Source organism: Triturus cristatus, chromosome 7 (genome assembly GCF_964204655.1).
Source record: "Triturus cristatus chromosome 7, aTriCri1.1, whole genome shotgun sequence".
Lineage (NCBI taxonomy): Eukaryota > Metazoa > Chordata > Amphibia > Caudata > Salamandridae > Triturus > Triturus cristatus.
Window position 1 is genome coordinate 989394791 of NC_140590.1, and position 27977 is coordinate 989422767.

Genomic DNA, 27977 nt, shown 5'->3' on the forward strand with positions numbered 1-27977 from the left:
CAGCCGATATTCCAGCACTGCTGCAAAACCGGCCCCCAGTGACAAAAACTGCCCCCACTGATCCAAAACCGGCTTTCACGCTTCCGGCCCACCGGGAAAACACTTGGTACCCACTATGACCAGTCCAGCCCTGACCTCACTCGCAGATTTGTTGTGCAATGCACAGTGGATGTAGGCAGGGAAGATCTTCACTGGCGCTCACATGTAGGAAGGAAATTAGCTGCACCACATGACTGTTCACTTTTTGCTTTTCAAAAAAATACCCACACTTTGTGTTTTTTTCTGAAATATAACAAAGAATGGAGAGTGGGCCACTTCAACATGATGCCCTGCCCAGCATTCAGATTTGCCAAAATGGGATCCGCTCAACCAGTGGGTAAATTTTCGGCCATATGATCCTCGCACATAATTGGGATTATTAGGTGGGCAGGTGCTGCTCTGCCAGCGCGGTTGCAAGACTCTCTGCCATGCAGCCGCCCTGTCAGATCACATGCCCATCTCCCAACAGGCCCCTTCGAGGTAGCATGTGAGTGTAAAGAGCATTAAGCTACCCTTTAAATGTTTTGCATGGTATACAGTAAAGGGTTAATCTATGGACAATGTACCTAGCATCCAGCATGCCTATATAACGGAATTAATAATGATCAAAGTTGGGGTAGTTCCTCATATATATGCCAGGTAGTCACCAAGGGTTGAACAAGGTAGCTGCTCCTACTGTTGCAGGAAGACCTGAAGGTCAGATCTTGGTGTCCTCACACACCGGTTAGGGTGGCATGCTTCATCTTTGGGCGTTCCTCGTCGGGCCGGCACTGCAATGCCTTACAGGCCTGGGGGCTCTTTGTCGGAGATCTTTGATCCTAAAACACCGTATAGATGAGTGCAAGTAAGAGGGTTAGATAAGAGTGTAACAAGTAAGAAGAGTGGGTGGTGACTAAAATAGGCTCTGGTATCCTGGAATCATACACCGACAAGGGCACAGGCCTGAGAGCCCCTTCTAAATTGACCCCACATGAGGGTATGACCCCACATGAGATCTTGACTTTCGAACAACTGTCATCAAGGATATTGGTTCCTTGGATACTAGAGAGCATTTAAACAACACCTCATCCCAGGAGAGGAAAGCCACCAAGCAACTAACAGACGATGACTCCATTATCATAAATCCAGCGGATTCAACACTTGGTGACCACCTTGCATATGAGGAACTACCCCAACTTTGATAATTATTGAGCTGTTCTTTGGGTGGAGCATAGGTGTAGGACCTCAGTAAAATAATTAGCTCTTCCTTCCCTCCTTTGATCTAAAAATATATATTGGAATTGACATTCTGAATACCCCTGTCTTAGAGCAACCCTTTGCAGACTGCTGCATGGGTTTCTGATAGCCGTAGCTGTCTGTAGGGAAGTCTGAATGTCCCACTTGAAATGGCCCCACATCTCATAAGCACAAAGCAATACTCACTGACCTTCATTTGGCCTCCAAGTTTGAGATAATAGCCTTCCAAGTATTTAGACAGGCAAGTCAGATAAACTGTTTTCACTTATTACCATAACACAAGGTACACTTGCTGTGGCTTTGTCCTCCTTGTGTACTTGTAGCGTCCAAAAGAGAACACATGCTTCAGAGATTTGTGAGGAAGAAGAGGGTGGACATGAATACCTTTCATCCAGAGTGTGGTTGAAATTAAGTTCTATAGACTACACTACAATCATTGGTGTATTTTTAACAATCTGACAAATGTATTTGAAATGCTATTCCCGACCCCCGGAGTCCCTCTCTTCTGATAAACCTCTTCAAATCTCAAGAAATAGGTCCAGATTAAATCAATACAACACTGCAATTTTTTTTATTGAAGTCTTCAAAGGTAAAAACGATTACATTCTGAAGAACTAAAATGACAACAACTAGGGCCTGGCAAAATAGGGCTGCATAAGGTATTGCTTTGAAAATGACTTCTAAAAACTTCTAAGGAAATGGATAGATCCAGGCCTGGTACAGTTTCCGGGTGCAGGGTCCTTTCTCTTTTGATTGGCTTTTTGTCTTCAGTCAAAATTCAATATAACACCCGATAGTTAAAGAAAGGTGATGTAATACCTTTATATCTCTGAGCGGGTGCTTGATGTGTTTCACACCCATTCTTCACATTCTTGTAGATATCTAGGGTGTCTGTTTGTAAACAACCCACCTGTTTCACACATGAATCAGGTTTGGAACGTTCATTTTTAATGTTAGTATTGTTTCTAAGCTTGTGAGACTCTGGTTTCAGAATCATGTTTTGGCTGAGTAGGAAGAGTTCCCATGTGAGTGAATGTGAGACCTTCCTTTGGAGTTTATTCACTGCCACCGCCTGCAAAATATAGACTTAAAAGGGTCCTCTAGGTTTTCTTTACACAGCCGGGATGAACAGTCGGAAAATGTGAACCCTTTGGCTGCTTCATAACATTGTTTATTTGTTGGTTTGTGTAAGGGGCGTGACATCCTTTTTTGGATGGAATATTTCAAATATTTGGGGAGCAATTTTAATCTTCTAGCAATTGAGAGTGCTATTGGCTATGGTTTCCAGTTCTCTTTTCAGTCTCATATACTTTTTATCATTGACTTGCAACCTGTTTTCATTATGTCATGTTATATTGATTTGTATAGCTCACTAATCACCCAAGATGGTATCCAGACACTTGGGCAGGTGTGTAAGTTTGAGGTCCCCATGGTGCTTATACAAACAGCCAGGTCTTCAGCTTCTTGCGGAACTCAAGAAGAGAGGAGGAGGCTCTGATGTGTTGAGGGAGATCATTCCATATCTTGGGTGTGATGTAGGAGAATGAGCGAGCTCCAGTTTCATGACCTACTCATTCAATTTTAGAGGTGAATTTATGTAGAAACTGCACATAATCTACTCTGTAGGATCAGAAACTAGTTTGCCCTTTAGTGTGTTTGTGGGCAGTGATCAACCAATCAGCTTAAAATTAACACATTTAAGGTAGATATTATTTCCAATGGTACCACAGTGGGGATTATCTTTGGTGAAGGTATTGCCTCAGAAGGCTGCTTGTGGCTGACTCTTTATGTCCCTGACCAGTATCAATGACATGATAAATGAATCTTGAGGCATTATTATTTGAAATTTCAATATGACTACTGATGAGCTGGATGATTGATCATTGTAGGTGGTCTGGAAGGGACTGTGCACCCTTTGGCTTGAAAAGCACCAATCTTCTGGGAGTAAATGATGCTCTGTAGAGGTGCAGCCAGTCACTGTGGCCATGCAGAGTTGGGCTGGCACTCCAGGAGCCATCATGTCAGAACTAAAGAGCTAACGATCATGGCAGATGGCATCTACATCACAACAATGAGATGATGGTATAGGTAAGGTGCATTCATGACAACAAAACCGAAGGTTATTTGTGCTACACTTCATGAAGGAAAGAAATTGTTGTGAAGCAATCTCAAGGTAGCATTATTCAAAGTGTTGCTGCATATCCAGAGGTACCCCTTCAGGAAGGGAAATGGGTTGAAGCCCACTGCAGCTTTTGCTAATACAAGATGATTTGGTCTACCAGTGATGGGTTGCAGAGGATGTAGTGCACTGGTCTAGGGCTGTCCAAACTACTGTCTTCCTCTCTAGCACAACGCTTTCCTACCTAATATACCTTGGCATGACTGCATGCGTTTCGGTCTTCTGTAAGGATGTGCAAAATTGTGTAATATTTTATTGACATTTCATGAAGTTCTGTAAATGCAAAATGTTGACAAGTTTCAAATAATATGAAATTCAGGAATTTCCCACATTTTCCCCAAGTAATTAGAATGTTGTCCAGACCTAGTCTGATGTTTAGCTTGCAGTTCTATCCCAAACAGTAAGGGGGAGGAATCCTTTCAGAAGAACACTCTGAACAAAAAGCATCAAAGCTCTGATGAGAAGGCTCAAGGGCAATATGTTCTTTATGTTCTTTATCTACCAGTGGCATGCTGGGCTCCAAGAGACGCTTTGAATTAGGGCAAACAAGCAGGAACATTAAAGGAAGCCAAACATTTCCCCAAATACAGTCTCAAAATGATAGATAATAATGACATAAGTTTCCTCGGAAGAATATACACATTTTCACTCCCTGTATGAGCTCACCCCCATGCTGTCTCTTTTCGTCGTCCCTCCTCATCGTCGCTCTGCTCCTGCCGGAGGCAGGAAGCACCCTGGCTCCTCTGAGCCAATCACAACGCTGCTGTGCAGTGTTGTGATTGATCTGAGTACCGTGGTTTGGTGCACAGCCAGGGACTGGGAGCCTGGGCATGTTCTCCACCAAGGCTGTAATGCAGCCTGCGTGGAGACCATGTGAAGTGCGCATGACTGTTTGACCAGCCAAATTGTCATGCCCACTGATAACAGTGCATACCACTCCCCGTGGGTGTCTGTCATCCCCCTGGCCCCACCCCAAAGACTCTGGGACACAAAATAAAATGATAATAAACCACGATTTACCATCGTTTTATTTTTATTTCCTTTACGCTGCTGGAAGAGGGGACGACGCTCCTCCGCCATAGCAGAGGAGCTGCCGCTGCCCTTTACAATTTGTTTTGTTTTCCAATTTCTATGTTTTCAATTTTTGAAAATGGTGTATTCATACCAGACGCAATGTAACCTAAATTTAAACTTGTTCAGGAACTGGGAGCAAAAGTTAATTTTTGTGCCCGGTGCTGAATATTCATTGCACTGAGAGGAAATCTATATTTTTGTCTGTTTTTACCCCAACTACTTTTCACTACGGGCTTTGGGATTTAGCTTCAGGAGTTATGAATGACTGCTTACCATCCTCTACCCCCATAAGCACTCTACTGAAAAATAAAAAATTTTGCTTTAAAGTTACTGTAATTGACACTTTGGTAAGTGAACTGTAAAAGTGCACAATGCATTTGGCGTGGTAGCACAACAGTGCAATACTGAAAAGAAGGGGTTTTCCAATTATATCTAAAAAAAACTACCATGCACATTAAAAGCACATGCATAATGTATTAGACTTGAAAGACTTAATTTTACATTTGTGAAATGAATAAACCCCATAACCCACAAATTGCTAACTTCTTTTAGGAAAAAATTACAAACTCCAAATTTGCAGCTTGTAGTTAAATCAGCCTATCAAGATAAATGGAATAATTGGAGTTGCATTGCTTATAGCATTTGTTAAAGTTTTAAATTGTTAAAATTGATTGTTTGCTACTTAGCAGCAGTGTCTTGCAAACAAATACTCACATTCCAAGTGGACCTCCAGTTGGTCACACCACAACTTTTGTTTTGATGCCTAATCTCCTTTGGTGCTCAGATGGCCACCCATTTGGCTTCAATAGCAATTCCACAGAAAGATTTAAAAAGTGAGGGGAAAGGTTGTATGGTGTTACTTCACAAGTCCTAAACCAGTACTCACACACCCACTCACTCCCCTATAGAGCTATTCACACACCCACTCATACAGCTACTCACACAACCATTCACTCAACCATACAGCCACTTAAACAACCAGATATTCACCCATACAGCCAATTACATAACCACACTCTCACCCATACAGCTACTCACACACCCACTTCTTTACCTACAAAGTCACTCAGACATCTAATCACTCACCCAATCAGCCTCTCAACACAGCCACCCACTCACCCATACAAGCCCTCACACACCCACATAACCACTTACATACCCATTCACACATCCATACAGGCACTCACACATCCGTGTATTCACCCATACAGCCATTCACACAGACACTCACTCTCTAATACAGGCACTCACACACCAAATCACTTAACCAAACACCCACTCAAACAGCCACTCACTCACCCATACAGCCACGTACACACCCAGTCACTCACTCATACAGCCATTCAGACACCCACTCACTCTCCCATACAGTCACTAAACAGCCACTTACCCACCCATTGAGCCACTTGCACCTCCACTCATCCACTCATACAGGCACTGACACACCCACTCACTCACCAATACAGCCACTGACACACTCATATGCACAAGGATACATACAGTCACACAACCACTCACATAATACATATTAGTAGTAGTATCACTCATTAGTAGTACACTTAGTATATGTTTTAAACTTTTGTAGTACCTTAGTGTATATGTTTAACAATCATAAACTCTTACAAAATACTTACATTCACTGGATGATGTCAGCAGTGATGTTGTCAGTGATGCCATGAGTGATGTCACTGACCATGTCATGAGTGATGTAATATTTGAAGTCATAAGCAGTGCATTGCGGGGGAGTAAGTTATAGTTAGCTCAGCTAACTATAACTGCTGAATTTCACTGGTTTTGTGTCAGTGGAATCTAAGCCTAACTATAATGTCCCTGTAACCTTTGTTTTTTGTCAGTGAATATAGCTAGCTATCAAGATAGATATTTTTTTCAACTTTCTGATGTAAAGCAAATAGCTCCGGGGAGTTGTGCTGGGACCACTGACGTGTTCACATCTTTGCATTCATTATTCTTGATGGAGTAATCCAGCACTGCCCTAAAAGTATTTTTACAAGGAGTCACAGAACTGTGGCAAAATTATTTAGTAACGTTTTGTGAACATCTACTAAAGCTAGGACAGAGACCTGCTAGAGCGAGCAGACATCGTTCAGTAAGTTCACTTTCGGAATGTACTTGTATTGCAGTGCAAAAAAAGGTAAATTGTGAAAGGGCCTGCAGTTTGCTCCTACCTTGTGATGCCTGCAGCTATCCCTTGCACAGTCAATGCTGGAAACCACCCCATAATCATTCACTGCTTTTCAAATGCATGATCAGCACTAAGCACTGGCACGTCCCCTTGTGAGTCACTAAGGGGGGGACATGCCACTTTCCCTTCCCTACACCATACTACTCACAGTGTTTCGCAATGTATTCATTGTAATTTTCAAATACATGTTCAAGCATCAGTGTGATTTCTGTACACTGCATTTTGGGATTTTGTGTGTGCAAAGACAGATACATTGTGAAGCAAAAGCAATTGTTCGTTGTAATGGTTTGACCACTGCCCAACATTAGGTTGACTGGAAGCAGTTTCAAGTGCTTTGTATTACCAGCAAAGCTTTAATTACGTTTGTATAAACCAATTGGCATGTGCCTAAATGTACAATGGAATAAATATCTCTTTTCTTTTGGCAAAGTGCGTCTGAAATAGGCCATTCCTTATGCACAAGAGACTATTGATTCCCTGAAGAAATTACAACTGCATTGAGAGTAAACAAACACATGCAGACGTTATTGCAGCAAAGAGAAACTGTCAATTGGTTTTGCTTTATGGAATAACACACTCCTCGATCGAAAACACAATAAAATTATCTTAACCTGCTTCCTTGAACAAGAAAGGAACAATATATGGACAAAGTGTCTGGTTTAGTTTAAGCAGCAGAAAAATACTTGACACATAGGCCAGCTTGCAAGTCTATAAAGTCTAATGCAAGCGCAAAGGCAGAACAAGCTCACCATTAAAGTGATATTCTGGAGTGACCTCCCTTCATTGATCAGGGAAGTGATAAGATTTGGTGGTCCCTTTGGAATTGATATAAATTGGACAAAAACTGAATTGCTCCAACTCACTGACTCTACAATCAGAGCGGCGTTAAATTTCCACATTTCATGGTCAGATGACTCAGTTAAACCCTTAGCTTTACACTTACACCGAGATCTTAAGACTAAGACCCTAATAAATTACAGCCCAGTGGTTCACTGGCTCTCCCATTGGGTGAAAATATGGTGGCGGCAGCCTCTGTCCATTGTGGCTCAGAGTGTGTTCATTATACTGATCATTGTACCTAAAGTTTTATATCTGTTTACCAATATACCATTCAATAAATCCATTTTCCACACCCAGAGTACAATGGGACAACCTAGCATTACCATACAACAGAGGGGAATTTTACGGTACTAACTTACCATGTTAGTACCTGGTAGCTTAGGCACATTATTGCTGGTACTATCGGGATAGGCGAATGTCATAGCTTACCCTGGAAAGAGACTTAACTGAGGGGGTTCATTTAGGATCCCTCCTATCAAAAGGACGCCCAAGACCTAGGGTGAGGTGATCACTGTGTACTTTGCTTGTATAGCTTGAAAGACATTGAGTATCCATTTAGGATATACCAGTTTGTATTCACCGGCAATCCTATCCTCCCTCTTAAGAGAGAACCTGGGATTATCTGGATGCAAGCTGAGGCCGGAATTACTACTCTGGGATATATATACCATGAGGCAAAGTTCCTCATGCTGGAGAGTTCTCCAAAACGGCCTTGACATCTCTCCATTGGCTATATTCACACACACATAGAAAGAGGAAAAAATAAGGATAAATAATGTTATTTCTCCTCGCTGCATCTCCCCTTTGCCTCCCCTGGAGAGGCGTAGGCTTTTGACACATTCCCAGGTTTATAGAACGTTGCAAATCTGGGAATGTGTCAAATGCCATGGGTGTTATGTGGGAACACCCACAGTAATGCCCATGGCACGCCTCCCCATTGCAGTGTGAGGCAATGCAGCGACTTGCGCTGCATTGCCTCACATCATATATATAAGGCAATGAAAAGCCACCCAGGGTGGCTTTACATGGCCTTGTAGATATAACACTGCACTCTCCGCCGCCGGAATATCAATAAAAGTGACGTCCAAAAGGCTAATTTGTATTGACTTTGCAACACTTCCAAGCCTCAGTTCAGCCAGGGAAGAGGTGTGTAATTCCTTCAGGAGCATACAATCAGGTGATCTGAGTAGGCAGAGATGGGCATCTGTTGACACAACAGTGTCAAATCCTACCTGATAGATCTGTTGAGCGACATGTAACAGTCTCACACAATTAAAAGGGAGAGAACAGGAAGCCAGGAGAATTATTGTAAGAAACCTGCTAGATTGCTAAAGAACCCTGCTTTCACGTCTGTTACTGGGTTTGTTTTGGGTACAGAGCCTGTTTCAAGTTAGATTTTAGTGTTAGATGTGGGTGGACACTAGTGTAGGGACCATAGTGCACTCGCCTACACACCAACAAAGTCCAAGTTTAGTATTACAGAAGACTTTTGCCATCTTGAAACTACCTTTACACATCGCATTTTGGGCCTGTTAGCACTAAGGCAAACAGAAACTACTGAAAAAGTGGGTAAGGTTGATTTGATTGGTTTGGGAGTGCCCAGGAGTCACCCTCACCCACTAGCTCATGCCATGCATAAATATGGCACCCCAAAGCACTTGGACGGAACACTTTCTGAACCTGCAGAGGAACAGAGGAGGACTAGCCCTGGTCTGTGATCGTAGAGGAACTCTGAAGGACAGGACCTGCTCCCCCATGTACTCGGTCTGAGAAGTGGACCACAAAGGGCAGTTGGCTGACCTCCTTTGTAGCTACAGGAGCACAACAAGCTACAGGAGGCCAATTTCTTGGAGTGCCCAGCTAACCAGTAGCAACTGAACCTGGGCTGGACATTGCTGGTGGGATCTGCTGGAGTGAAGACCTGTAAGACCTGTAAGTGCTGCCCCTCAGGTCCTGGGAGCCAGAGAAGTGAGAGAGGAGCTTTTCCAGAAAAACCCAGAAAAATTGGGACTTAAAAGACTAAGGCCCTGATTTAAAGTCTGGGTGACAGGATACTGCATCACAAAATTCATGGATATATCATCCTTCATATTATAAGGGCAGTATATCCTGTGGCACTTCTAATATGGCAGACGGGATATTCGTCACGTTTATGACAGAGTGTGCGGTCCACCAATTTTTAAAATTAGACCCCAAGTCAGAAGGTAAAATCTTTGACCAATATAAACTTGGTTCATATATTAAGATAAACTTGGTTCATACATTTGAGCAGCACACCATCGTGGTCTGCCTCAATTTGCCCCTAAATCACGGTCTACCGTGACCATAGACGATCATTGGCACTGACACCTTTGGGCACTTTTTCTACTTCAAATGTCCTATTTTAGGTTCCCTTAATTGGATTTTTGTTGTTTTGGTGCCATTTTGTTTATTAAGTTTTACTGCCTATTTCAGATTTGGTTTGGAATTGTTATTGCTTGCAGTTTTTACTTTTCTACTGTTTTGGTAATGTATAAATACTTTACACATTCCCCTAAATTAAGCCTGTCTGCTCTGTGCCATAGATAGCAGGAAGCTGAACTCAGGTTAATGTAGCAACTTCAAGGTATCGTCCTGAGAAGAATTGAGATTATTCCTTGAGGTGGGCTACCCCAAAATATAATCACATTTCTTACACCCTTGCACTATGGAGCAAAGTTGTGTGTTAGCACATGACAGTCAAAAGTGTGCTGGTGTTGGGAAGATACTGCTAGGGCCCAATTTTCTTGAATCCATTTATCTCAAGAACCCACTCTGGTCGAATGAACCTTTTTACTTGCCCAATAGCGTGGAGGGAGCAGACACAATTATCAAAGAATACCTTCCGCAATTTGACATAATTGAAGACTCGGAAGTCAATTGCTACTTCTATCGGGATTTTATTATCAGGAAAAACATCTGCAGATACAAGCACCTTAACACAAGGCTCAACAGGTAAATGGGTACTAATACAAATGCCACTCTACGAAGGATCCGCATACGGCTAAATATGAACAAAAGTACAGCTTCTAAAAGCATGAGGTAGATAACTACCAAGCTAATGTCAATATTAGGAATCATTAAACCATTAAACCAAAGCATTTCTGTCCCTACTCTATGCTGGATGACATCCCTGCTTACCATTCCCTTGAGACCCAAGATCCCGTAAAAAGGTGTCAGAAGTGAACTTCCTAAGAAGTCTTCACTTGGAGAGCTCGGTCTAAAACGCTCCTTCTAGCTCCTCGCCTACCTCTTCTCTGCTCAACCCTCGGGGCGCTGTCCCTAATACGAAACCCCAAAACACAGAACACGCCCTCTGGCACACCTCCTCAACCAGGTCTTCTTCCAGTAATTTTCCATTCGGCTCCGTCCATCTTCCCTCGTCCATCAGCTTGGCCTTGAGTCCCAGACACCGTCGGCACTAGGAGTTACGATTGGCACATTCCAATGCACTCCCATGTCTGGCTTTCTCCATAATTCAACTGTTAAACAAAGACCTTTTTACTAACGAACCATCTGTCCTTGCACCTGCGGTGAGATCACAGTGTGAATAAATACTTCGCATCCTTTAATTCTACAATTTACTGCAGCCTGAAACCTCTACTAAAATAAATCACTTGCGGCCTACCGCATACAGCTAACATAAGAAATACCAGGCCTTTCTCTTCCACGATATATGTGACTTCGGACCTCTACTAGGTTAAACACACTATTAAATTACATTCTAACATTCGTGCTGTTACTTTCACATACATGAATAAACGGCATACATGAATTAATCCAATCGAATTACACATTTGGTCTGGTACATTGCACTAAACAGAAACTTATCGTTATACATTTTGCTAAACACATCCATTATACATTTTCGCGTCTCCTAATGCTTTTACATTACAATGTAGCTAACACGTTTCTTAGTACGTTTCACACAGAGTGACTAAGGATACATTCATTATGTGCGGGTGCCAACTAACAGTGAATATGATGCACCCCTACAATTTTCAAACCTTTAGGCGCTACATCAGTTCCCCCCTTTGATGACAACTGTCATCACACCATCATTCTCATTCCTCCTGGAATATAGCTGACCTAAACTGCAGTTGCTACCATCCCACCATGTCGGATCCCTTCCATTCTTTTAAGATTCTGATACTGACGATCCTGCAATCTCTCCATTCGCTGCTCATTTGCTCTGAGGGCTCTTTCGGCCTTATTCCCTCTATACCACTTCCAGGCCCTTAAGACTCCCCACAAACAGATCACACATACCACGGCAATTATAATTGGCTTCAACACAGAACCCAGGAATCCCATTCCTAAGTTCGCAAACCAAGTCCCCACTCAACCAAATCCTTGGCTAATCTTTTCCCACACATTCTCTTCCGTCAAATCTTCTATTTCCTTATGGATCGTGGTGATGTTGACGATATACTTCGCCAGGTCCTTACTGTTGTCTGGAATATACGTGCAACATTCTTGGACCTTCAGCAATTTACAGACTCCGCCCTCTTTTGCCAATAATACGTCTAACGCAAGTCGATTTTGCAAAACCATATTCCGTATCGACAACATTTCTCCATTCACCAACAGCAATGACCTCGCCGAATTCATCGACAATTCATCCACCACAGTTGCCAACCTTCTTATCTTCACATCATTCAGGACCACCCCCAAACTAGGTATCGTCACTCCGTATATGTCCCCAATCACCATTCCTACATTCACAGCTCTCCGCACTTTGGAGTGACTTCCTGTCTCTAACAATTTCAAATCTTCCGTATGGTAAATCTTTGGGAATATAATGGCCAAGTAACACGTACCATACCAATTCGCAGGCAATATCACATAAACATTCCTCCCCACACATAATACACAGTCGGAATCACCTGTATTGACTTCTGCAAGAAATCCTTAGCCGAGTCCTCCATGGTAAAGGTATGTTCACACGTACTATGCCCCACTAAAACCTTCTCCTTGGGAGTTTGAGGCCGGGCAACACACAATTTCCCCCTCTGTACCTCATCAGATGCAATCGGTCCAGAACTTCCCTTGGATTTATGCCATCTCTCCTCATCCGTCCAATCCACTGGACTATCTCCTGTATCCTGTGTCTGAGTAAATTTTCTATACCTATCTTCTATCTGGCCTATGAACTTCTTTTCCGTTTCGGACAACCAGCATGTCAAATTATGTCTATGGGCATAAGCTGTGTCTAGCTTCGCAGTCAGCCTAAAATACTTCCGAAGCCTATCCTCTGCCTTGTAATAGTCATATTTATTCACATGCTTGTATGCCGGAACTTCGGGAAGTACTGTGTCATAATTTGAGAAGAAATACTCAAACTGTTTCCTTTCATAAAACAAACTAAGCAATAGGCTGCAAGAGATCCCATATGTCAGTGGGAGATGATGGTACCTAATACCCTCATCTACCGAAGCAGGCAACTGCATGCACACATAACAATCTTTCGCATCCATCGCGTCCACATATTCATACAACAACTTCGCATAAGCATTAAGCTTAAAATCGGCTCTGGACAAATCTATGTGGAACATACGGTTCTGCTCGAGCGTCTGAGCTCTCTGATCCCTGACAGTGACCCCTCCCTGTCTTGGAGTGGTAGGTGTGGGTGCTCCCTGAACCTCCCCCTCCTGTCTATGGGCCACCATGTATGAAGTCACCACTACTGCAAATATGACCACTATCACTACTCCTAACAGTGTGCCTATCACTAATTTAGCTCTACGATGCGCATTCCCAGGTTCCGCCATCTCTGAAATGTTCTCAATGTTCAGTACAGTCTCTGCGGACACAAGTCTCTTTCTCATTCAAGAAGTTCAATCCAACTGCTCTCTCGAACCAGGGAACTTTTAGCAATGTTCAATTTCTCGTTCCCTCCGATCGGAAAGACTTCCCTAACTCTTCTTTGTCCTTCAACGGAAAATCCCTAAATTTGTTCTTCTTCCTCTTGGGCCTAGGTTATCTTCTTTTCAACTTTATGTACAACAACTTCACAATCAATCCAGAATAACTGCTGATCCCAACAGTTCTAGGACTGCCTGCAGTATTTCAAGCTTAAGGGTTGTCAGTTCTTGGGGTGCGGGTATAACTGCAAAGGTTGGGAAGTCTAGCGTTTCCAAAATCAGACCACGGATGATACTCAGGAATGGTGGATTCGGAATATTGATAGTCAGGACTCCTTCGATCTCCAAGCCTGGGATCTTCAACAACACTTCCACTCTCGGAAACGGGAGACTGTTGACCAGTGTGATCGATCTCAATCTTCCGGTGTTCAGTAAGCTTGGCATCAGTCACTGTGTATGCCCACTCTGGTGAGGCGTACTTTTGGCTCGGCACTCTGGTTCGCTTCGACCTTCTCAGAGTACCTTTGGGGTCGATCTACGTCCTCTTGCTCTGCTTCAGATTCTTCAGAGACTGGGGCAAGATCTGTTCTGGGTGCTGGTTTCAAGTACTCCCGCCTCTGACTCACGGGCCAAACTTTTCCTGCTTCTGTAGCACCTCCGCGCTCCCTACTGGTACCCTGTGCACTGCTTTCTTCCTCGGCAGAATCCGACTCGGTACTGCCCCCTGCAGCTCTTTCTTCTTCTTCCGAGTCTCTTTCAGCGTTATTTTCACGTTCTTGGTTCAGTGCACAACCAGCTGCGTCAGCAACCCCTACAGCTTGACTTGCCCCCTCAGATGGCTCTGCCACATCAACTGGGTTTTCGTTCTCAAGAGGGGCTGTTTCTTCCAAGGGTGCTGGAACTCTACGGGTATGGGAGGCTTGCATCCAGTTCGGCAGTCCCCCACACTTCACTGCTGTATTCGTTATCAAGATTATCTGGTATGGCCCGCGCCAGTGAGCATCCAGACAACTCTTCCTCACGTGTTTGCGCACCAATACCCAGTCGCCTGGGCACAGGTCGTGGCACAGGTCGCTTGCGGCGGGAACCGTTGCTGTCTGCACCTGCTGAGACACAGAACGGACCACGTCAGCCAGGCCTTTACAATAGTCCAAAATCATGTCATCAGTGATGTTAATCAAAGCAGTAGCAGGTATTGCTGGCAAGCGCATCGCCCTCCCCATTATTATCTCGTGGGGTGACAATCCAGTCCTCCTATCAGGTACACTCCGGAGACTCATGAGAACTAAAGGTAATGCATCTGGCCATTTCAAGGATGTCGAAGAGCATACCTTCGCCATTCGGGCTTTCAAAGTTCCATTAACTTGCTCCACAATCCCAGAAGCCTCTAGTCGGTAACTGCAGTGCAATCTTTGGTCTACATTTAAGGCAGCACAAAGCGGCTTCATGATTTCACTATGGAAATGAGTCCCTCTATCTGATTCAAAAGAGGTCGGGAACCCGTACCTCGGGATTAATTCTCTCAATAGCAACTTAGCTACGGTGAGTGTGTCACACCTACGTGTTGGGTAAGCTTCCACCCACCTGGAAAAGACACATACTATAACTAATATGTACTTCAACCCATTACACTTCGGCATTTCAATAAAATCTATCTGCATCCTATTAAAAGGTCCACCTGACCTACCTATGTGACTCAACGTCACAGTGGTTCTCTTTCCTACATTCATCTGCTGACATGTAACACACCTCTGACACACAGCCTCAGCTACTGTCCGAAACTTCGGATTATACCACGTTTGGCGAAACACTCGCATCATTGCATCCCTGCCAAGATGCACAGCACCATGTATCAGCCTCGCCATGGGACTCAACAAACATTCCGGTAACACATCACGTCCATCACTCGAAACCCATATGTCCCCATCTCCTTTCTCACATCCCGCTCGTATCCAACTGTCCCGTTCTTGGTCGGGGACCCCATCTTGCAACTGCTTCAGTTCTTCCCATGAGTCTGCCATAGCTAACATCACAGTATAATCCGTTTTCTCTTCTCTTTTCACAACATGAGTTTCAGTATAATTACATCCCTGCTCTGCACAAAATCGAGCCACTTCATCTGCGTAATTATTACCTAATGACACAAAATCGGTTCCCTTAGTGTGTGCAGAACATTTAACAACAGCAATTTCATCTGGGCTTTGCAAGGCTTCTAACAATTGTTGTACATATTCCCCATTTCTGATAGGTGAACCAGAAGATGTCATAAACCCTCTCTGGGACCATAGCTGTCCGAAATCGTGAACCACACCAAACCCATATTGGCTATCTGTGTAAATCGTTACACGGATCTTATCAGCGGCCAAACAGGCATGGGTCAGCGCAATAAGCTCAGCCACCTGTGCGGAGTGTACTCCTTCAAGACAAGCATCTTCAACCACCCCTGTGATGGTACACACAGCAAACGCTGCTCTCAGTCGACCGACACTGTCTCTTAAACATGAACCGTCCACAAAGAAAATCTCATCTGAAACCGGGAGCGGTTCATCGACAATGTCAGGTCTCGGTTTGGTGCATAGTTCCGTCACATCAAGACAATCATGGTCCTCACAATCTTCATCATCATTTACATTTGGAATAGGCAACAGTGTAGCAGGATTTAAAACAGAACACCTCTTCAACGACACATTGTCCGCTGCGAGGATGACTTGCTCATAACGAGTCAACCTATTATTCGTGAGGTGCTGTGTTTTAGTCCTAGTCATCAGCAATTCAACAGAATGTGGTACATGAACAGTAAGCGGATGCCCCATCACAATGCTCTCACATCTTTCGATACTGACACCTGTTGCAGCAACCGATCTGAGACATCCGGGCAACGCAGAAGCTACTGGATCTAAAGTAGCTGAAAAATAGGCAACTGGTCTACGGACTCCTCCGTGACTCTGAGTCAACACTGCTAATGCGCAACCTTCCTTTTCGCAACAGAATAAGGCAAATGCCTTGTTATAGTCTGGCATCCCCAAAGCTGGAGCGGTGCACAAAGCTTCCCTCAGCCTCAAGAATGACCTTAAACATTCGTCATCCCATGGTACCGGATCACTCACATCCTTTCGCGTCAGCCGCTGTAAAGGCTTCGCTTCAAAGGAGAAGTTTGGGATCCACTGGCGGCAATAGCCCACCATTCCCAAAAACATTCTGACCTCCCTCTGAGTCGAAGGGACTGGCATCCTCAAAATCGCATCAATCCGATCTGGAGACACCTTTCTCTTTCCCTTCTCAATTCAGTGCCCCAAATACTGTACTTCCCTCAAACAGTATTGCAGTTTGTTGGGAGACACCTTGTGACCATTCTCTCCCAGGTAATTCAACAGAGCATCTGTGTCAATTCTGCAGGCGTCTTCCGTTTCTGACGCAACAAGCAGATCATCGATGTATTGCACTAAAACAGAGTTTTGTGACAACACAAGACCTTCGAGATTCTTCTTCAAGATCTGATTTAAGATAGATGGGCTCTCCGTGTACCCCTGTGGGATACGACACCACGTTAACACACGATTTTCCAGCCTAAATGCAAAAAGAAATCGGCTCTCCTCATGCAGAGGAATCGAGAAAAATGCTTGACACAAGTCAATCACCGTGAACCATTCAGCTTCACATGGGATCTGAAATAGGATCACGGATGGATTCGGTACCACTGGACAACATGGGACAACTATTTCGTTTATTTTTCGCAAGTCTTGCACAATCCTAAATCTCCCGCTTGGCTTCTGTAGCCCCATAATGGGCGAGTTACATGGGCTACCCATAATCTCCATCAGTATTCCCTGCCTAATCATGGACTCAATCACAGGTTTAATCCCTGCGACTGTTTCCGGGGATAACTTATACTGGGGTGTCCTCGGGAATTTAACGTTTGGCTTAACCTGGATTTTCACTGGATCTGCTCCCTTCACTAGACCAATTTCCTCACTACTAAGATCCCATACATCAACAGACAGTGAATCTTTCAGATCGAGTGGAAGTTCCTCCACCGTTAAGGCTGGATACATTTCCACGCACGCGCTCTGATTTGCAACCTTAAAGGTCGCATCATCGTCTCTCGTCTGTACCTCCACTCCTTTCGGGGTACAGTAGATCGTACAATTGAGCTTGCACAGTAAATCTCTTCCTAACAGGCAAACCGGACTAGAGTCGCACACCATGAACTGGTGCCGATCACTGAAATTTCCTATCCTGATTGGAATTGGCTCCGTCAGCGGGCTAACCAGCTTCTTATTTGCCACTCCAACGACCTGGATACTTTGTCCAGAAAGGGCCAACCGTGGAACCACTGCCGACCTTATAGTCGATCTAGTAGCTCCCGTATCAACAAGAAAGGTCGTAGGATGACCGTCAAGATTTGCTTCCACAAAGGGTCCTGCCTGGTCCACTTCTAGAATGGCCCTAAGCATACAGTTCTCGTCCTTGTTAGACCCTAATCGGGCCAACAGGCTTATCTCATTTTCCTCTCTCACTTCAAACATTGGCATTTGCAAGTAAGTGCGAGCTCCCTGCTGTACAGTCTGTATTCTGGGTGGATGGGGAACCTGCATCTGCGGAACACCAGTCCCCCCTTTCATCTTCCTAGGTCTGGTTACTGTCTGTACCGCCTCCGCCCCAGTTACCTGAACTACTTCCCCTTCCGGCTGCGTCTGATTCCATGGGTTCAGGGGACACTCGCATCTCCAGTGTCCAATCTGGTGACACTGGTGACAAGCTGTAGTCTTTTTCAATATCGCCACATCCATCCCTGTCCTAGGATCTATTGGTCTTGGCCTTCCTTGCCCCTGGACATTCTGATTTCCTGCCTGATAATTCCCCTGTCTCCTTACCGCTGCTCCGCCATTAGGCTGTCCCTGAGCAGTTTGCATCTGGACAAGCATCAGATTATCCTTCAATTTCCTATGCTTGGATTCAATCCCATCAGCACAGTACCTAGCGTACCGCAAAATTTCGTCAACCGGTTTATTCTGCCAGCAGATCAAATGTTGCTGTATCGTAAGGCTAACCTCTGGCCTCAATCCCAACACAAACTTTGAAACAGACTGTCCCATATCCTTTGTGTCCAACGCATCTAAGCCACTGTACTGCTTAAAAGCCTGCAAAAGTCTCTCATAAAACTCATGCACCGTCTCTTTAGGTTCCTGCACTGTCCTGTCTATCTTTACCCAATCGATATCTTGAGGAGAAACCTTCTCCTTTAACCAGGCAATCACTCGATCATACATCCTCATTACTGCCGGTGATGGACCATTCGTGTACGCATTTCTCTCAGGCTCTTGAGTTGGCCAATCAATGGCAGTCTTACATGCCGCCCACAAATCTCCCGGGACCACGATGTCGAACAAAGTATTCAGATCGGTCCACAATACCTTTGAGATCTTAACAAAACGATCAACTTGCTTAGACCACTCTACCGGCTTCTCCCTAAGCCGGGGAAAATCATTGGTAAACGCCGCCAAATCGCCCCTACTCCAGGGTACGTACACGTATCCTCCATTCTGCACTTCCCTTAAAGGGAAATTTCCTATTTTTACCTGGCCTCCACCCGGAGGTGGGGTCCCTCCTATCATTCCTCTAGAACTTTTCTTCCTGGACCATTTTTCTTCCCATTTATCAAGTGTCATCTATATTCGAATGGCTAGGCTCAAGTCTCTACTATGAGCCCTTAATCCGACGACCCTTTTCTCCTCCAGTTCCTGGTCACTGTACTGCAACCTATGGCTTCCTTGCAATGCTTTAGTTTTAGACAAATCTACCTCATATCGCCTAGCCAATTCTGACAATTTCTCATGTGCCGCTCATGCCTTCCGAGTCACATCCTTCGCCACAAAAAGTATTTCATCCGGTCCATATGTTACCACTCTCTCGAGGGATAAGCTCCCGCTTATTATCTCATCCACTTCTGCCTTTAACCTTACTACATCTATCATCCCAGCTCCTATGGCTCCTTTCAGCACCTCTCGGCAGACCACCCTTCCTCTACCGTCTTCCTCACATTCCTGGTCCTGCGACCTCCCTTCTCGGAACATTTCCCTTGGAGCGGACCGATCTCCGAAGCTGACCTGCTCTCTCTCTGCCATTCTTACCCTCGGGTCCTGGCCTCTCTGTGGCGGTACCCATGATCGTAAATCTGATCTCGACTCCATCAGGGACCTCGGCCTCTCTGGTCTCTGCTCTCTTTGCTCCCCTGCGGAGTCTGACATGGCTGGCAAAGGTGTACTCCATTCTATAGGGTTCGGATTCCGGGTCATTGCACCCACCAGGCCACTTTCTGCGACCTCTCCCCTAACCTCCTCGGTTGTCCGCTCCGGGTTTTCACCCTCCCCTGTATCTGGGTGGTAAATCGAAACAATGGGTCCAATGGTAACCGGTACCTTAAAGGCGTCCGGTAACCTCCCCTCTCTCTCTACCTTTACGCTCGCCTCAGACGGGCTCCTTGTACTCTCTGTTCCTATTGAGAGTCTTCCTTCTACTCTCATTTCTGGATGGCTTATTACTCTTATAGTATCTTCTATTTGAACCAATGTCCCTTCTGGGACCTCTGGGTTATATACGGAGGTGGTCTCTCTGACAATAACCTTTCCAATAAGTCATCGTCTATCTCACTCTCATCGTCTTCTTCTGACTTTACATTCCTTACCCCCACTGATGTAATCAACAAGGGGTAAAGTCTCTCCTCCTCTATCGCCTGCACTCTCCTTCTTTTCTCCGCTGCGTCCCATCTAGCATCCTGATAAGCCCTGATCGACTTTTTCACCCTTTCCTGATTCCTCCCTCTATCCCTATCATGCGCTGCTCTAATCCACGCATGTAGTGCTTCAAACTGTGTGGGCCTTGGCAAAGGTCGTAACCCCGCCATTACAGATTTCAACTGGTACAACACTGCCAGCCTGAACGAGCCATACCTCGGGAATGCTAATTCCCCTTCACTTTGGGTCATTTTATGCCAATTCTCAAGCCAAATAATCGTATGCAAACCCACATTCTTTGCCATATAATGTGCTGGAGTATCCTCGGGAGGGGCTTCTTCTCCTTCTCGAGTATCCACATGCTTATCTCCTCTACATATTTCTCGAAAAACACTTCATGGTTGACAAATTCGATCTCACACACTGTTTACCTCTTGGTGTCGAATCCTCCAATAACAGCGCGACTAACACCAACCGACCTATCACAGCGCGACACTCTCTGACGTCACCTGTCTTTGTTCGCAGCAGTTCCCTCTCCTTACCGTTTACCTTTCACGCCCGCACTCATCCCATGCATACCCTAAAATTACTTCTCTGGCTGTCCGTCCACAGCCTCTGACTGTTCGTCCACAGTCTCTCGAAATTGTTGACCTCGGTTGGCAACTGTCTGTCGCCTCTGATAGGTTACAAATACTCAAATCCACATGCAGCAACTCACGACCAGCGTCGAATTGCCATGCACTCACACATTCACTCCCCCTATCTCAGTCCAGGTGATCGACGGTACCTCACGATCTCCTTTGGGTGGTCAACAAAATCTACCACGGGTGTCTTCTACACCACAATTCCCGGGCTGCGCGCGCTCACAGCCTGATCTCACAAATACTCAACATTCACTCTAACTCCGCAAGACATCACACAACAAATCAACACCGCAATCTACAACATCTCCTCCTGTTGATACTCACTCCACGAACTGCTGCTTCCTGCCGCACTGCTACTCGCCGTCTATGTTCATCATCCGCCGTCGTCCGCTGCTCACCATCTGATGATTCACCATTACTTATCGTCTATGGGTCTCGAGGATCACTTATCTTATCTAATCGTCCCTCGCTATCGGAAGTAACCATCCTACTCTGCTACCAACTGCTAGGGCCCAATTTTCTTGAATCCATTTATCTCAAGAACCCACTCTGGTTGAATGAACCTTTTTACTTGCCCAATAGCGTGGAGGGGGTAGACACAATTATCAAAGAATACCTTCCGCAATTTGACATAATTGAAGACTCGGAAGTCAATTGCTACTTCTATCGGGATTTTATTATCAGGAAAAACATCTGCAGATACAAGCACCTTAACACAAGGCTCAACAGGTAAATGGGTACTAATACAAATGCCACTCTACGAAGGATCCGCATACGGCTAAATATGAACAAAAGTACAGCTTCTAAAAGCATGAGGTAGATAACTATCAAGCTAATGTCGATATTAGGAATCATTAAACCAAAGCATTTCTGTCCCTACTCTATGCTGGATGACATCCCTGCTTACCATTCCCTTGAGACCCAAGATCCCGTAAAAAGGTGTCAGAAGTGAACTTCCTAAGAAGTCTTCACTTGGAGAGCTCGGTCTAAAACGCTCCTTCTAGCTCCTCGCCTACCTCTTCTCTGCTCAACCCTCGGGGCGCTGTCCCTAATACGAAACCCTAAAACACAGAACACGCCCTCTGGCACACCTCCTCGACCAAGTCTTCTTCAAGTAATTTTCCATTCGGCTCCGTCCATCTTCCCTCGTCCATCAGCTTGGCCTTGAGTCCCAGACACCGTCGGCACTAGGAGTTACGATTGGCACATTCCAATGCACTCCCATGTCTGGCTTTTACTAACGAACCATCTGTCCTTGCACCTGCGGTGAGATCACAGAGTGAAGAAATACTTCGCATCCTTTAATTCTACAATTTACTGCAGCCTGAAACCTCTACTAAAATAAATCACTTACGGCCTACCGCATACAGCTAACATAAGAAATACCAGGCCTTTCTCTTCCACGATATATGTGACTTCGGGCCTCTACTAGGTTAAACACACTATTAAATTACATTCTAACATTTGTGCTGTTACTTTCACATACATGAATAAACGGCATACATGAATTAATCCAATCGAATTACACATTTGGTCTGGTACATTGCACTAAACAGAAACTTATCGTTATACATTTTGCTAAACACATCCATTATACATTTTCGCTTCTCCTAATGCTTTTACATGACAATGTAGCTAACACGTTTCTTAGTACGTTTAACACAGAATAACTAACGATACATTCATTATGTGCGGGTGCCAACTAACAGTGAATATGATGCACCCCTACAATTTTCAAACCTTTAGGCGCTACATCAATACAAAAAGCACTAATGTTAGTAGATATGGTGCAGTCTTTCTCTTTACATTTGATGCAATACTGCGCAGCTGCTTTGGTTGCCGCTCTGCATTAGTAAATCTGTGACCCAGTTACAGCAACAAATAATTGAAATATTGCATGTAGCGCCTCCCTTTAAAACAAATCTCAAGGGTGACCAAGGGTGACCTTGCCAGATACAGCTAGGGGTAGTGAGTTGGGAGCGTAGTGGAAGCTGACAGTAAATACAACACATCTACAAACTGTTTGTTTGGATATAATGTTAATGGTGACAGAATGAGTGAGCGAATGAGTCAGTCAGTCATTGATTTATGTAGCAAAGCTGCTGAGTGATTCATTTGCATGCTATTGTCCCTCAATGGCAGATCGGTAAGAATGCTTGGATAGATCTTGTAAAAGCCCCAATTGTCGAAGGGCTAAAGTTCCTGCTGTTTGATACCCCACGTTCGAACCATAGGAGTGAGAAAAGAGATGTAATAAAAATGCTGATTTAAGATTGTGGATGAGTCTGTAGGATTCCAAAATTATAGATACCAATCTCTAGTGTTGTAGCAATTGGTGGGATCCACACACCAAAGCTTCCAATATTCTGTTCCACATCCAATCAACACCATTCTACACAGCATTCTATCCAATGTCAATTGGTGGTATGCACACACGTCACACCTTCCTGGGTTCTCCTGAGTTTTCGTCAAAATATCTTCATGTTTCGGTTTCTTGGGCGTCCTCTCCCCTTGCCACATATGCACGAGCTATGTAGAACACCAATTTGCTAAGACGTCCCTAAGATAAAAGCACTTTTTAGGTCGAGCCTAAACAGCACTTGCTCTGTAGGCGATCTGTTATTTCTACTTTGTGGAGTCTGAATTCCTCCCAAGCTTTGGATTTGCTTGTGGGTGTGTCAATTAAAAATGGTAGCCTCCAAATGGCTACTGGCGGGTGCATGTCCCACCATTACAGAGAAGGCCATTCCCATGGAGTATTGTCTCAGGAGCGAGCAGGGACGCGCACGCAGTGGTGACGACGAAGTGTGTGCCCTGCTCCCTTCCTGTCAGCAGCTGAGAGGCTGTTCTCTCATCCTGCGCTGCCAGTGGCAGAGGGGCCTTCACAGCCTTAGGTGCCCGAAGTCCCCTGCTCACCCGACACAGTGCATAGTCCTGTTTCTGCCCCATGCGTCGCACCTCTTAGACAAAGATGCGAGAAGAGTGGACGGGACCTTAAAAAGTCTCATCTTCTTCATTCGTAGACAGCGGCCGCTCCTGACAGGATCCTCCTGTGCCTTTCTTCCACCTGGCTCTGTCTGGTGCGCAGGGAGATCCTGATCCACTGCTGGTGCGGTTCGCCGACAGGGGTTCTCTCCCAGCCTGGTGTCTGTTGTGTTCACTCTTCGCATGTTTATTACATTCTATTTTCCTCTGCTTCAGAGAAAAGAAGAGAAACACAGAAAACCTGTTACCAATGGAGGCAGTAGCAACTTGCAAGAGTGAGATTACGGGCCAGGGAGTCTCTGGCAGCGGAACAAAAACCTGAAGTGAATTCCGGACAATGTAGATTTGATATTTGTCACTCTGACATTTTATAGCGCCGAACACGGGTGTCTGAGCAGCGCATTGGGCACGGGCACTGATTATTCTACAAAAAAAGCACTGAAAATGGGATTGATAACATGGCCTAACAGCTAGAGCGGTCGACCTCAAAGCTAGGGAACTGGGTTTGGTCTCGGCTGGGACATTCAGCATCCTGTGATTCTGGGCAAATTACTTAATCTCCCCGCGCTCAACAAAAAGTAGCGTGTCCGTCTGTAACGCAACTGTTGCTAATGTAAAGCAATACAATCTTGTCCAGTTACCACTGATTAAAACTCACCCCACTTTGACCAATTACATGAAATTGAATTGAAGCAGTTAGAGGTTGATGGGACAGACATTTGCCAGATTTTATGTGGGTTCGTTCTATGCAGGGCGATCAGTCAAACAAAAAGCGCGTTTTCTGTGTAAATAGTTACTGAACCAAAATCATAGAGTTGCTGTTGCTGCCTATAAAAGATGTAAATGTGCTTGCAAGACTTTTCTGTGCAAAAAGTCTGTAGTTTGAACGAGTTTACAGGTCTAGGATTTTTTTTCAATTGTTTTTTAAATGAACTAACACTTTATATAATCTGCACTACAGAGTGAGTTGTCTCAACAGTTCTCGTTTCTTCCACCCTGAAAGTGTGGTGGTATGACTTGACACTGATACCTGTGACCTTCGAGTTTGCACTCGTGTCTCTGAAGTGGCCTCTGAACCCACTAATCTTTCCTACATACACCAGATGCATCTTTCTTCTACCATTGCTGCTCTCACTTTTCTGTTTGATGGATGCAGGAAACAGATGAAAAGCAATCATTTGCAATGCAATAGGTCTTGCATTTACGCGAGTTTAAGCTATTGGCATTGTAAATGACAATACGTTTTATTTATGTTTAAAAAACCAAAACATAAATAAAAGGCTTTGTCATTTACAATGCCAATAGCTCAAACTCGCGTAAATGCGAGACCTGTTGCAGTGTAAATGCTTGTTTCTTTAGGCATTTTCTTGCCACATGCGGTTTAGTCACGTTAGGTGCTGTTTTTAACAGGTTAATATTTAATGCGGTGAAGGAAGAAAGTATGCCGTATGTTGAACATCATCAAAACACTTTTGGCTAAGATTTTCTTATAACACATTAACTGACGTTTTATAATTTATAGTGCAAAGTAGAATAAAGTATTGAATCACTATGAGACGTTCTTGGAAGCGTGTAATCTTTTGGGAATGTCCTCAATTCAAATTAAAATGGAAAATATGTTTATTGTGAAATGTTTGTAAAATATGATTGATTACGAATGCACCCAACCTTAGGGAGAGATAAGTCGTTCTGTTATATCCAAACCAAAACATTGTATTTGGGACAAATTATATTCATAATGATAATAGAGAGGATGACTACAGAGTGTGTTAAAATATGTTATGGCGTGCACATAGCTGGTTCAGAAACAAGTAGAGTAGAAACATAAGCACACAGCAAAAGGAAATCATTCCAAGGCACGTATTTGATTGACAAGCTCAATGCCCAGCAGGGTTTGCTCTCTGTCCTCCTACATGTGTCAAGGTAGTCCATATACTAGGAGTGTGTCCTAGAGTGAATTCCTCTGAGAAAGGCTCAGATGCGCTTTGGGGTCTGTACGAAATTGGGTTATTGGTTGAGGGGGCGGTAACCCTTTTCAAGCAACAACCATAATCCTTGTCAGGGTGAATCACAAAAGTCACTAAATTAATCAATGCTTAAGCCTCTGGCAGCTTGGCACAAAAGCAGTCAGCCCTAATTTAGAGGCAATGTGTAAAGCATTTGTGCAGCACACAAACAGTAATAAAGTGAAAACACAACATAAGAAAAATACCCAAACAATTTAGAAAAATAGAGAAAATTGTAATGAATTACACGATAACAAAATAAATCCAATCAGTAGAACTGGAGTTATGAATTTTAAAAGTTTAAAGTGAAAATGAGCACCTAAAAGACCACAGCACCAACCATGGGTATCTGGTAACGTAAGGCTGGGGCAAAGTCGGAGGTTAAGGCCAACCCCAATTGAGCATGGATTGAGCCAGGTCTTAGCTTACCTTCAGACTTGGAAGAAATTTTGAAGAAAAGTTTAAGAGAAGGTAAAGTTGGCATCTGAGGAAGGGGTGTCATCATCGGGAGCTGCTGGATGGAGCCGTGGTTAGGATTTCTACCTTTTTTTTGGAAGTCATACATTTTCAGCAGGATGAAGCTGCAGACTGTAGCACTGTAGCCAATGAGGGCTCCACATGACCAGATACCTTCGCCGAGAGGTCCGACTGAACAGGACTTGCTGTTGCAGCGAAGAATAATGTAGTGGGAGCTACCATGGAGTCAGGCCAACTGGCGATGCACCTTGAGCAGATCAGCAAGCAGTTAGGTCCCAATCTTCTGCCTGTTCTCAGACCACTTTTTGGTGGAAATCCCAACTTTTGAGGTTAGGCAGGAGCAGCACTTTTAACACCACAACCAAGAGTCCAATACTTAGGGAGCAACACTTGGATGGTTCAGACTCGCTCCAGCAGAAGCCAGGTGCAGGGTTCAAGGTCTCTGGAGCTTAATACAGGAGTCCAGCCAACCAGCCCTTGGAGTCACTCTGGTAGTCCTGGGCTAAAGAGTCCTCAAGCAGCAGAGCAGTTCTCTGGGGGAACAATACACGCTTCAAACAGCAGGACAGTCCTCTGAGGAACAAGGCAACCCCAAGCAGCATGGCAGTGCTCTGGGTGTCCAAGGTTGTCCTTCTGAAGTCTACCACAGGTCCAGGAGTGTACTGAAGAGTTTACACTGTATGCCAGCCTTTGAAGTAGGAGCATCTCGTAGGCTACCGCCACATCTGGTACTGGAAAGTTCACCCCTTACCTTGTCAAGGCTGCAAGACGTGTGGGGTGATAAAAAGACTTGTGTCAGGTTTCTTTGTGTGAGTGCTGTGTACACTTTGAAGTGGTAAATTGCACAGAGTCCTTATGGTTTGAGAAAACAGGTTCAGAAGACAGGAGCGGTGAAGGCAATACATTTGAGTGTGACCCTGCAGACTGCCAAGTCCAACACTGTGCAATAATTCTTGCACATAATAAAATATGACATCTAGGTGTTTGGATTGTGTTGCTTGTGTTAATTGTCATTAATTATAAGTTCTGCCCCAGAAAGGAGGGGTACAATCTGAGTTTGGTTCTTACTGCACCAAAATCTACATCTCTTTGTATTTTACGGGCATATTTTCCCTGGCATATTTTGGAAGAATTTACCTTCTGAATTTATCGAGGGGGATATATGTTTTCTCAAACCTGATATTTACCAGGTGTGATAAAATACCCACAACTCCTAAATCCTTTATGTATGGTAAGAGAAGTTGCAGAACATATCAACATTTTACATGGGACTCATAATGAAGCCTTTAATCATTGAAATAGTGTAACAGAGGCTGTAACGTTACTGATCACAAACTATGATGCTGTCATCTGATTTAATATTTCTTTTTTTAAGCAAATTTATCTTACATGTGGCATGGCAATATAATATGTCAAGATTATATTGTGTCAAGTTTGAGGCATGTATGATTAAACTTTACTGTCTCACCTGAAGTTCCCCTTATGAGTTAAGAAAAAAAAACATTTTCCATTCACTATTACAAAGATGTAGACAAACAGAGGTGCACAAATAAACTATCACACTTTTATCTGTTGGAACAATGACTGTTACATTATTGTTACGTTACTGGTATTATGCACTTACTTTCATGTTGAGTAAAAATCATTAGACAGTATTATTTCTCATATCCGTATTCCA